Below are 13133 nucleotides of genomic sequence, written 5' to 3'. Positions count from 1 at the left end.
GTCTCTAGCAGCATTTGATGAGGGTAGACATCCCGAAGGACAACCCAACATGACATGCCAAGCAGTCCCGCTGCAATCACAGTCCATGGTCAGCATCCCATCCAGACCACGATCCACCATCCAGACCAGACGCCACGCCAGTCCTCAGTCACCGTCCACCGCCGCCCACAGGGACCCATCACAAGCCACCACCGCGGTCCTGGTCCACCGCCCGTGCCCAATGCCAACGAGACACAGGGTCCGCCATCAGGACCACGATCAGCCCACATGACTCAGAATCCGCCACACTGGATCCAACACTGCGACCACCTGTGCGCGATCCACAAACCGCAATCCATGGTGCGGCCACAGAGGCCCTGGATCTGCGGGTGATAAAGCAAAGGGATTCCGGGGAAGGGGGATAGGGATGGAGAAGAGGAAGGAGAAGCTGGAAAGAGAAGCTCCGTGTGTCATGTGTCATAAAAAAGAACTGGTAACGTTCTGGCGCACTAATTAGCTCTAACTATAAGCTTTATCAAAAAGGAAGGTTTTGAGCCTATACGAACAGATGTCTGCCTCCCGAACTGAAAGTGGTAGATTATTCCACAGCCGAGGGGCTTGATGGCTAAAAGCTCTGGCTCCTACTCTACTTTTAGAGACTTTAGGGACGACAAGTAGGCTTGAATTCTGGGAGCGGAGTGCTCTAGCGGGTTTATAAGGTAGTAACAGCTCTTTAAGGTAAAGAGGCGCTATATTATTAAGGGCCTTGAAGGTGAGGAGGAGAATTTTAAATTCTATTCTAGATTTAACTGGAAGCCAGTGTAGCGATGCTAATACTGGAGAAATGTGCTCTATTCTCTTTGTTCTAGTCAGGACACGCGCTGCGGCATTTTGGACAAGCTGTACAGTCTTTTCTGCATCTTTTTGTGAAAGGACATGTCTAATTTTTGAAATATTACGCAAGTGGAAAAAAGCGGTCCTAGAAATTTGTTTTAAGTGACTATTAAAGGACAAATCAGGATCGAAGATCATTCCCAAGTTCCTGACCGTTTCATTGGAAGCAAGGGCAATGTCGTCTAGCGCAGTTATATCATTAGATTATGTATCTCTAAGGTGTTTGGGGCTTATGAAGTTATAAGTATTATAACCTCTGTTTTGTCTGAGTTTAATAAGAGAAAATTGCGGGTCATCCAGGTTTTTATGTCCTTGAGACATGCTCGAAGTTTAGTTAATTGATTACTTTGTACAGGTTTTATTGACAAATATAACTGGGTGTCATCCGCATAGCAGTGGAAATTTACCGAGTGTGTCCTGATAATGTTTCCTAGTGGAAGCATATATAATGAGAATAAAATTGGACCGAGCACAGAGCCCTGTGGAACACCATGGTTAACTTTGGTGCGTACAGATGACTCATCATTAATTTTTGGATGTTAATTGGGAGCGATCAGAAAAATACAATTTAAACCAGTTAAGGGCGGTTCCATTAATGTTAATTAGCTGTTTGAGTCTTTGTAATACATTTTTATGGTCAATTGTGTCGAATGCTGCACTGAGATCTAACAGAACGAGGACAGACACAAGTCCCTGATCTGAGGCTATTAAAAGGTCATTAATGATTTTTGCCAAGGCTGTCTCTGTACTGTGATAAATGCTAATCTAATGCTATCTTTATTATTGTCAACATGAATATTAAAGTCACCAACAATAATAATTTCATTAGTCTTTAGGACTAGGTTCGATAAAATCTCCGGGAATACCGTTAAAAATTCGGTATAAGCCTCCGGAGCACGGTAAACTACAGCAAATATGATTGGCTGTTGGTGTTTCCTGGATGGCGTGGAAGACTAAAAACAAGACATTAAAAAGATTTGTAGCTGAGTTTAGGTTTAGGATTAATTGATAGACTGGAGTTAAAAATAGCAGCAGCTCCACCTCCTCGCCCAAATTCTCTGGGAACCTGTGAATTTACATGACTGGGGGTAGTAGATTTATTTAGTATGACATATTCATCAGGATGCAGCCACATCTCAGTGAGGGACAATAAGTCTATGTTTTAATCAGAGACTAGTTTATTAACTTCAATAGCCTTAGTTGACAGTGATCTAATGTTTAAAAGACTACATTTAAAGTCTTAGTTTCCTGTGTTGTTTCAGAGGTTGTTTTAATTTGTATTAGATTTTTGTGTGGAGTTCTCGCTATGTTATTGTTTCATTTCAATAATTAAATTGGACGGTGGATAGACACAATCTCTATGGGGTTTTGTGACTGATCCAGAGGGAGCGCAGAGAAGTGTTTAGCACTGCAGCTCTGCTTCCTGGTCCCAACTATGGGTTGTCATGTAATATTCCTAGATAAGAGAGCTGCTCCATCCCAAGTGGGATGAACGCCATCTCTCCTAACAAAACCAGGTTTTCTCCAAAAAGTTAGCCAATTATCTACAAAGCCCACACCATTTACAGGACACCACTTCGACAGCCAGCGGTGAAAAGACAACATGCGGCTAAACATGTCATCACCTGTTGTGTTATGTAGAGGGCCAGAGAAAACTACTGTGGAGCCAAAATATCATGGATGTTAAAGCTATGATTTTGTGCAGTTGGAGCACAAGTCTATGAAGTAGCAATCAGGGAGAGCAGCCTTTGGTAGTGAGGTACCGGTAAAAAACTGCTGTTGACTAAACCACAGACTCAACTTTGGATGTGAACCTAGGCCTACATAGTAAGGTTGGAAATTAAACTACTTGCACACATGCAGAACAGTTTATACAGCAAATGGCATTTGACCACTTTCAATTGTCTTTTTTCTTTAAAGGATGTTTCTATTAATTTTGGGAGGATTTATACATCCTCTGTTACGACCTTTCCAGTTATCAAAGCAGCTAGTTGTCAATGAAACAGAGAGAAAAACAAGTGTAAAGGTAGGGAGATTTGTTTTTACAACAAACATCCGAGAGCAATCTAAATTATAAGGAAATTCACACAGTTTCAGAGTGGTAATAGCTTTCCTTCAAAAAGGAACTCAATGTATGCTTCCTTTTACAATTCATTTTACAATAGAACATAAGCCTCCATCTTTTGTTTTCCTGTATACAGGATAAACATGATTTTCTGTGTTAGTTCTTCTCACACCAAACAGAAACAGGAAGTGTCTTCACAGGACGGTTTAATGCTATTGTTACTTCAGCTGGCCTGGATGCAGATTCATCCCATTTTAAGCCCTCCACGCAGGACTGCGTCTTGAGTTTCTGGGCCCTCTGACAACAGCTCCTGGAGGTCCCTTTAACAGTAAATATCCATAATCTCAGTCATGTACCAATAACCCCCCAGACCCTGATTCAAGCTCCTCTGCCCCTCTCTAGTGCTACTGCCTCCAAAACTAGGCCAGCCCTAATGAACTTCACTGCCTACATTTATGGACTGTGTTTTAACTGCCCTCCTTGTGAGAGAGGGGTTGATGGGCTGAGGAGAGGGACGGCTATGAGGCTTTTTTTGTGCAAATGTTGCTAAATTTCACAGCATCAACAGTGTACTGACTTTATTGCCCCACTACATGCCACTGTAATGGAAGCCTTATTGTGTACATTGTTAAAAGGTAAAAGTGTGACTCATCAGGGAGTGGAGATGCAAAATAACTACAAAGAGACACAAAACAAATAGAGAGACACAACATAAAAGAGACTAAAAACAAACATAAAAGAGACTCAATACAAACATTTAGTGACTCAAAACAAACACAAAAGTGACTCAATACAAACACAGAGACTTTAAGAAACCCACGAAAGAGACTCAAAACAACCTGAGAGAGACTAAAAACAAACACAAAAGAGATTCAAAACAAACAAGAATGAGACTCAAAACAAACATGAAAGAGACTCAAAACAAGCACAACGAGACTCAAAACAAACATGAGGAGACTAAATAAAATAAAATTCAGAGACTAAATAATATTCAGAGACTCAAAAAACACATACTAAAAACAAGGGACTCATAAATATATACAGTTTCAAATCCACCAAAGTTACTCAAAACACAAAGCTATTTAGAATACACACAAACAAACTACAAAAAAAGAAACTGAAACAAACAGACACAACAAAAACCAACTAAATCATTTTTTCTCTAAATCTGAACACGGGAAGTTCTTCAGATTCAGTCTTTTTCAGCTTGAGAGTGAAAAACAATGAACACATTTCAATGATAAAAATATAAAAACCTAACAAAACAGATAAATAAGCGTCAACTGTCAAACATCTCTGTGTCTCTGTGGCGCTGTTGATGAGGGACATACAGAAATGTTTTACTTAACTGTTACAGTTTTCTAACCTCTCCATGAAAAAAAGCCATTAATGTAACAGAGTGACAAAGCCTACAGTATAATATTTCTGAAGTCTGAACATAACTTAATTGACAAAGACACCACTGATCCCAGGGAGGAGCAGTAAGTTGTCCTCAGGCAAACACAACTACCAGGAAATGCTTGTTACCTGAAGATTGAGCTGGAAGTCATTACTGCAGAATCTAGCCTTAAGAGCTTGTGGCTATTGGGTGTAGGCTATGCTGAAGACAGGCGGAAGGATCCCTGAGTAGTACAGAGAGGGAGAGATGAAAGTGAATAATTAATGGCTAATGATGGAGGAGAGGAGAAAATGAAGGTTAGAAGTCTATTGGAGCTAATAAGACTGTGCTCTGTGGCCAAGCCCTCAGGTGATGACGGGAGCCACTGGGAAACATGTTTCTGTTTATCTGATATGTCCAGGCAACTTCTGAAGGCTCTCGTTGAGTCCACTGGACAAAACATAGTCAGGGTTACTTTCTCATTATGCAGTACTGCGGAGGAACATAATGCTTGTTTCCTAATAAATAATGGACAGCAACACAGAATAATAATAATAATTGTGTAATACACTAATAGTAAAGAATATATTTATGATGACATTGCATAATATTTATTATAATCAAATTACCATTGAAGCCGCCCACATTTACATAAATTTCTGACAGCCCAACCTCTCGTTCATAGGGTCACACCAGTGACTGAAAAGCGGTTCAGATTTGCCCCAATTTGCACATCTTTTAAAAAAAATAGTCTTGATGACCACTTAAAGCACTTTACTGTTTTGCCATTCACCCTTACAGTGCATCTATTTCTCTATCACTCATACACTGCTGTCAGGAGCAAAGTGGCACCCGAAATGGGTTGGAAAGGGATTGAACTGTCGATCCTCTGGTTAGTGGATGGCCTGCTCTTTCACAGCAGCCCCATAACACAGCAACTTTGCTGAAAACAGCAACATTGCATTCTATTGCATGTTACATGGTGTTACCTGCCATGTCACGATTGACGTATGTATTGGCAAGTGCTCAATCAGTGGCGATTTTGGGCAGGGGCGAACCGGGCAGCCGCCCGGGGCGGCACCTTCTCATGTCACGTGGGGGGCGCACGAGCACTTAAAAAAAAAAGTCATCTGGCCCGCGAAGCCAGATGACTTTGGCAAATTGGCAAATTGGCAAATTGGCGCCCCCTGCAACTGCAGCGCCCATGCTTGATGCTGTGTGAGAAAGGGGAAGTTGCGGGGGACAGTTCAACTCTGGGTCTCCCAAATGGAACGGACAAGGGGGGGGGATCCACTGTGTAGGGCAGTGATTATCAAAATGTGTGGCGCGCCCATCGTTTAACGTCCGCAACTCTTTAGTAGCGGAGCAGTAAACAAATCGCTCTTTCGCCGTTGACAGGGGTCTGCAACCCGCGGCTCTAAAGAGCCGCCCCTCTGCAGTGGCTTCCTGAACAGTGTTGTGTGTGTCGCGGACAGCACCAAAGGGACAGCACCTACACACAGGCGCCGGGGCGCTAAATCTGGCAACTTTCCAAACCCTCATGGTGAATTTTTTTGTCAATAGCTACTAGCGACAAATCTAGCGACTTTTAGAGTGATATTGGAGATTTTCTGGTGTTTTGGAGACTGACGTTAAAGCACGTATTGTTCTGCAGTTACTGTCCTCAACGAGCAGCATTCAATCTCCCAGTAGCCTTACGCAGGAGTCCTGCTGCAGTCAGAGCAGAGAGGAGACCCACACTCCGATGATGTGCGGTGATGATGATATGCGCCGCAGGGTGATGTGCGCCGCACGATGATGTGCAATGATGTGCGCTGGATTACATTACATTACATTTCATTTAGCTGACGCTTTTATCCAAAGCGACTTACAATAAGTGCATTCAAACCCGAGGGTACATACCAAGGACGACAAGAATCAAGAAAATACAATTTCTTCAAATAAGGCAAAACTACAAAGTGCTATAAGTAAGTGCCATTTAAGTGCTAGTAAAGTGTTAGTTTCAAAAAGTTGTTAGTGTTTTTTTTTTTTTGTTTTTTTTTTTTTTTTTATTTATTCAAGGTAAAGTCGGAAGAGGTATGTTTTTAGTTTTCGGCGGAAGATGTGTAGACTTTCTGATGTCCGGATGTCAATGGGGAGCTCATTCCACCATTTAGGAGCCAGGACGGAAAACAGTCGTGTTTTTGATGATTGTTTAGCTCGCAGTGAGGGAGCAACGAGCTGATTGGCCGAAGCAGAGCGGAGTGAACGGGGTGGGGTGTAGCGTTTGACCATGTCCTGGATGTAGACTGGACCGGATCCGTTCACAGCATGGTACGCAAGTACTAGTGTTTTGAACCGGATGCGAGCAGCCACTGGTAACCAGTGAAGGGAGCGGAGGAGAGGAGTAGTGTGAGTGAATTTAGGTTGGTTAAAAACCAGTCGAGCTGCTGCATTCTGGATGAGCTGCAAAGGTCGGATGGCAGTAGCAGGTAGACCTGCCAGGAGCGAGTTACAGTAATCTAGACGTGAGATGATCAAAGCCTGGACCAGAACCTGCACCGCCTTCTGAGTGAGAAGGGGGCGTATTCTCCTGATGTTGTACAGCATGAATCTACAGGACCGTGTTGTTGCAGAAATGTTGGCAGTAAGGGAGAGTTGGCTGTCGAGTGTTACACCCAGGTTCCTAGCCGTCGGAGTGGGGGTTAACACAGAGTTGTCAAAGTTAATAGTCAGGTCGTGGATGGGAGAGTCTTTCCCTGGAAGGAAAAGAAGTTCAGTTTTGTCAAGGTTAATCTTCAGGTGGTGTTGAGACATCCACTGAGAGATGTCGGTCAGACAGGCAGTGATTCGTGCTGCTACCTGTGTTTCTGATCGGGGAAAAGACAGGATTAGTTGGGTGTCATCAGCATAGCTATGGTAGGAAAAGCCATGTGAGTGAATGACAGAGCCGAGGGAGTTGGTGTACAAGGAGAAGAGGAGAGGACCTAGGACAGAACCTTGAGGGACCCCAGTAGTGAGAGAACAAGGTTCAGACACAGACCCTCTCCAAGTTACCCTATAAGTGCGTTCATTGAGGTAGGAAGAGAGCAGGGAGAGAGCAGAGCCTGAGACACCGAGGTCCTGAAGGGAGGAAATAAGGATCTGGTGGTTCACTGTGTCGAATGCAGCAGAGAGGTCTAGAAGGATGAGGACAGAGGAGAGAGAGGCTGCTCTAGCAGTGTGAAGCTGCTGAGAGACAGCAAGGAGGGCAGTCTCAGTTGAGTGACCTGCCTTGAAACCAAACTGGTGAGGGTCAAGAAGATTATTGTGGTTAAGATAGGAGGAAAGTTGATTAAAGATAGCACGCTCAAGAATTTTGGAAACAAAGGGAAGGAGAGAGACAGGTCTGTAGTTATTTACTTCAGACGGGTCCAGGGTGGGTTTCTTCAGGAGAGGATTTACTCTTGCCTCCTTCAGAGAATTAGGAAAACAGCCAGTTGACAGGGAAGTGTTGATTAGATGGGTAAGAAAAGGAAGAAGGTCAGGGGCAATAGACTGGAGAATGTGAGAAGGGATGGGGTCAAGGGGGCAGGTGGTCGGGCGGGCGGAGGTTACCAAGGTCAGAACTTGATTGGGAGACAGGGGGGTGAAAGAGGAGAGCGAAGGGGACGAAGATGAAGTTGTTGGAAGTGTGGTTATAGAAGGAGGATCAGAAAATGAAGAGCGTATGTCATCTATCTTTTTGGTAAAGTAGTTGACAAAGTGGCTTGGTAGAAGAGAGGAAGGAGGAGGGGGACTGGGAGGGTTGAGGAGGTTGGAAAAGATGGAGAAGAGTTTTTTGGGATTAGAAAATGAGGCTTGAATTGCAGTTTGGTAAAAAGTGCTTTTGGCTGTGGAAATGGAGGCAGAAAAAGAGGAGAGAAGAGACTGATAAGATAGCAGGTCCTCCAGGTGTTTAGATTTCCGCCATTTCCTTTCTGATGATCGCATAGTGGCTCTGACGGCACGCACCGAGTCAGACAACCACGGAGCTGGGAGGGACTTGCGGACCTGTCGTGACGTAAGAGGACAGAGAGAGTCAAGAGAGGAGGACAGAGTAGAAAGGAGAATGTCAGTGGCAGAGTTAGGATGCATGAGTGAGAAAGAGTCAGTGGAAGGGAGGGCTGATAGAACAGAGGAGGCTAGAGAGGAAGGAGAGAGGGAACGAATGTTGCGACGGACAGGTACCGACTCTGTTGATGTGTTAAGGTTGTCAGTTCGAGATAATGGGAGAGAGTAAGAGATAAAGAAGTGGTCGGAGACATGAAGTGGGGTTACAGTGAGGTTAGATGTTGAGCAGTTTCTGGTGAAAATATAGTCCAGGTGGTTACCAGCTTTGTGAGTAGGCGGGGAAGGACTGAGTGAGAGAGCGAAAGAAGACAGTAAAAGTAAAAGGTCAGATGATTTGTCTGTCTGGATGTTAAAGTCACCCAGAAGGATAAGTGCAGGGCCATTTTCTGGGAAGTTTGACAGGAGGACGTCTAATTCCTCCAGAAAATCTCCCAAAGAACCTGGTGGACGGTAGATGACAACAATAGTTAATTGTACCGGTTGAGTAACAGTCACAGCGTGAAATTCAAAAGATGTTGGAGTAAAGATTGGAAGCGAGTAGAGAGAAAAACTCCATTTGTGTGAAATGAGTAAACCTGTACCGCCACCCCTACCAGTGGGTCTTGGTGTGTGGGTGAAGGAAAAGGCAGTGGAGAGGGCAGCTGGGGTGGATGTGTTGTCCGGTGTAATCCAGGTCTCAGTGAGAGCAAGGAAGTCAAGTGATTGCTGTGTAGCAAAGCCAGAGATGAAGTCTGCCTTGCGGGTAGCTGACTGGCAGTTCCATAGGCCCCCTGTGACAAGGTGTTGGGTATGTGTGGAGCGGGTTGGATAGATAAGACAGGAAAGGTTACGGTGTTGGTGTGAGCGAGTACAAGGCCTATAGTAACTACGATTAGAAATGCGCACAGAAATTATACACATATTGAAAATAAAAATGCAGCTTTATACTCAGCCTCCCCGAAGACTCCAACGAAAGACTCCTTTGTCTTTATCCTCCGAGTCTTCATACGATGAGTCTTCATAGACGCTGAAGCTGACGCTCCAAACAATTCCTGGTTTTAAACCAGGGTTGACGATGGCTGGCTTCAGCTGTGCTGACCACTCCCCCTGCTCATGAGCCAATCAGGCACCACGTGGTGTTAATGGCCCAGCAGCAGATCATCAACACAGTTTAAAATAACAAGAGAGACTTGTCCCTTTAATCAGGGACACTCAGCTAAGTGTCCTATCTGGACAGAAACTGTTTCTGGACAAAGGCTATTTACCTCAGCAGGTACAAAGTAAAATAGAATTATGCTTTTTAACAGAATTGGAATAACAACAAAGCAATTTTTTACCTTAGCTGGTTCCTATTTAACTCTCACTCACCTGAGTGAAACTACAAGCAGTAGACAGAATTCAAAAACAAAGAAGCACCCGTCTCATACAATTCCAGGTGAGACCAAACAGTTGAAACTATCAATCTAGTTAACCTAAGACAGCAGATACAATAGCAATTTGATAGAGAAGCTTAATAAAGAATATACTTAACTGAATCTAAGAAGGCCAGTAGTATGAAGGCCCCAGAAGTCAAATGCACACTGCAGGATGATGTGCACTGCAGGATGATACGCACTGCAGGATGATGGATGATGTGCGCTGCAGGATGATGTGTGCCACATGATGATGTGCTGTGATGATGATATGCTCCGCAGATGATGTGCGCCACATGATGATGTGCGGTGATGATGTGCGCTGCAGGATGATGTGCACCGCAGGATGATGTGCACGACAGGACGATGTGCGCTGCAGTGCTCTGCACTATGATGTGCCAGGATGAAGTGTGCCGCATGATGATGTGCGCCGCAAGAGGACGGCGCTGATTTGAGCCGCAGGATGATGTGCGCTGCACGATGATGTGCACCGCAGAACGATGTGCGCTGCAGGATGAAGTGCGCCACAGGACCGTCATCGTGCAGCAGACATAATCCTGCAGTGCACATCACATCATCCTGCAACGCATATCATCATCGCAGCACATCATTGTGTGGCACACATCATCCAGCGGCACAGGATGATGTGTGTCGCAGGATGATGTGCGCCACATGATGATGTGCGCTGGAGGATGATGTGCACCACAGGATGATGTGCAGTGATGATGCGCCCCACAAGATGATGTGCGCTGCAGGAGGATGTGCGCCGCAGGACGATGTTCGCGGATGTGCACCGCCGGATGATGTGCGCTGCAGGATGAGTGCGCTGCAGGATGATGTGCACCGCAGGACGTTCTGTGCCGCAGGATGAAGTGCGCCACAGGACCGTCATCGTGCAGCAGATATAATCCTGCAGCGCATATCATCGTTTGGCGCACATCATCAAGCGGCGCATGTGCGGCGCACATCATCCTGCAGCGCACATCATCATGCAGCGCACATCATCCTGCAGCTGATATCATCATCACCGCACTTCATCGTGAGGCACACATCATCCTGCAGCGATGACGGTCCTGTGGCGCACTCATCCTGCGGCACAGATCGTCCTGCGGTGCACATCATCCTGCAGCGCACTTCATCCTGCGGCGCACATCATCACCGCACATCATCTTGCATCGCACATCATCCTGCGGCGCATATCATCATCACCGCACATCATCTTGAGGTGCACATCATCAGGGATAATTTGGATACATATTTGTACAGTCATCATTCATCTTTACAAACAGTATGGCTTTACACCTCATTTGGTGTATACTGCCACCATCCACCAGGGGTGATTATAATCGCTTCACTTTTGGCTCATGTTGACCATCTTTATATATATCATTGGTTAGAACTGTTGGTTTGTTTACAACCTGTCTGAATATCTGGCCACCATCATATTTTGTTTTTGTTGCGGCATCACATGTCATAACAGCAATCAAGGTAAATGCAGTGTCATCAGTTTTACAGTAGCCTTTTTTGGGGATAACTTAAAACAAAGCATGAGAAAATGTTTTGTGCACTGAAGTAGTCCTTGAAAACAAAATCCAGCTCAGCTTCCAAGAAAACTGTACCTAACTTTGCAGATACTGTCCTCTCTGCATGTTCTCATTGACACCTTCCAAACCAAACACAGTGCCAATCTAAATAAATGACACCAAACCCTGGAGAGTGCACAAGTTTGTTGACCTTTTCTATCTCTAATTCCTCAGAGGTCTGTCAGGATCAACCAAACCCAAATTCTGTGAATTCTCAGAAGCTGCTTTTGAGCTGACTATGGGCATTTTCATAAATAAATCAACATATGATGCTTGTAATATCAATTAGGCATAAGTTAACGCTGATTATCACTCAGCAAGATGAAACCATATTATAAAGGAGAAACACTTCAGCTCTTGAGTAACCCAGCTTCACTTGGCCCACATAAAGAATATTTCTGTGGGTTTTTGACCAAATATCCAGCTACATTACTGGACAGTAAATTACATTGTTTAGCCAAAATGTTGCTTAATACAGTTGGATTTCTGTGTATCTCATCTCACACAGCCCCACAGTGGAGTCAACGCATTGCTGGCAAGTACATAAACAACCCAAACAAAGGCCTGTGGGCAGGATGGAGGGGGCTGTGTCCAAAATTGTATCAGTATATCTAATTAAATACAGATTATACAATATTTTACTTTCAGTTGTGAACCTTAGCGTCTCAAGTATTTTGGCCTTGTAATCAATGATACAGGCCGAACTTGAGGGGACAACGAGGCTAAAGGTAAATCTGACTGGCTATCGGCTTGTATATCAGAAATATGAAAGCCATGTGGCACGCTCAGTAGATCATCATTACCTCTATGCCTTTTTAAACTAGCGCATTCCAATTGTAGAACATAGGACAAGATGGAGAATAATCCCTTATATAGCATCAACGCCTACTGCTGGTTGATTTTATCGGTTGTTAGTGACCACCTGCGGATGTTAGGAACATGTCTTCAGTTGTGTACCTTATCGTCATCAGTTGTTTTGGCCATTTTATCAGAAGACACCCTCTTCTAAGTTTGGATCTTCCCGCCTTATCCAGAGCCATTGGCTGCAGTGTTGGATGTTTCTTTTATGGTCTGGTGCAGGGCTTGTCTGTGGATCCCCAGACCTCTGAGCAACCTGATGGTGGATGTTTCAAGGAAACCCCTGCTCCCAACCTCCATAGGGCAAACTTTTGCTTTCCAGCCACATTGCTCTGCCTCAAATGCCATATCTGTATACACAGCCTATTCGTCTCATGAACTTCATCAACATTATCTGAACAGGATACCGTCAAATCTGTAGACAACGTGCAGTGTGTTGGACCAGAGTATCAGGTCAGGTCTTAGGGTGGTAGTGACAATATGTGATGGGACTGTAAGCTGCAGGTCCACCAACATCTCCCAGTTTTGGGCATGCTCCAACTGACCACTCTTTAAAAAAAAAAGATAAAGTAGCTTTATTGTCAATTTCTTAACATGTTCAAGACATACAAGGAATCGATACGACGTTTCCCACTCTCCCACAGTGAAACATATAAAGTGCACAGGCACACCAGATAACACAAGACATTTCCTAATACTGAGTAAACATACAGACTTTTTGGTCAGTGGAGGAGGCCCTCTCTGACCCTGTTCCCCCTCTCTGACATATTTTGTCCTTTGAACTGCTTTAGACGTTTGATCTTCTCTTTGTTTCTATTGTTGCTGCAAGGCATTTGAGTGCCTGGTTGTGTATCCATGTATACCTACCTTGGGAGAGATGTTACAACCATCGAGGATGTGCCTGAGGGTAGCTG

Source organism: Platichthys flesus, chromosome 19 (assembly GCF_949316205.1).
Source record: "Platichthys flesus chromosome 19, fPlaFle2.1, whole genome shotgun sequence".
Lineage (NCBI taxonomy): Eukaryota > Metazoa > Chordata > Actinopteri > Pleuronectiformes > Pleuronectidae > Platichthys > Platichthys flesus.
The sequence above is the reverse complement of the archived record's forward strand: the minus strand, read 5'-3'. Positions refer to the sequence as shown.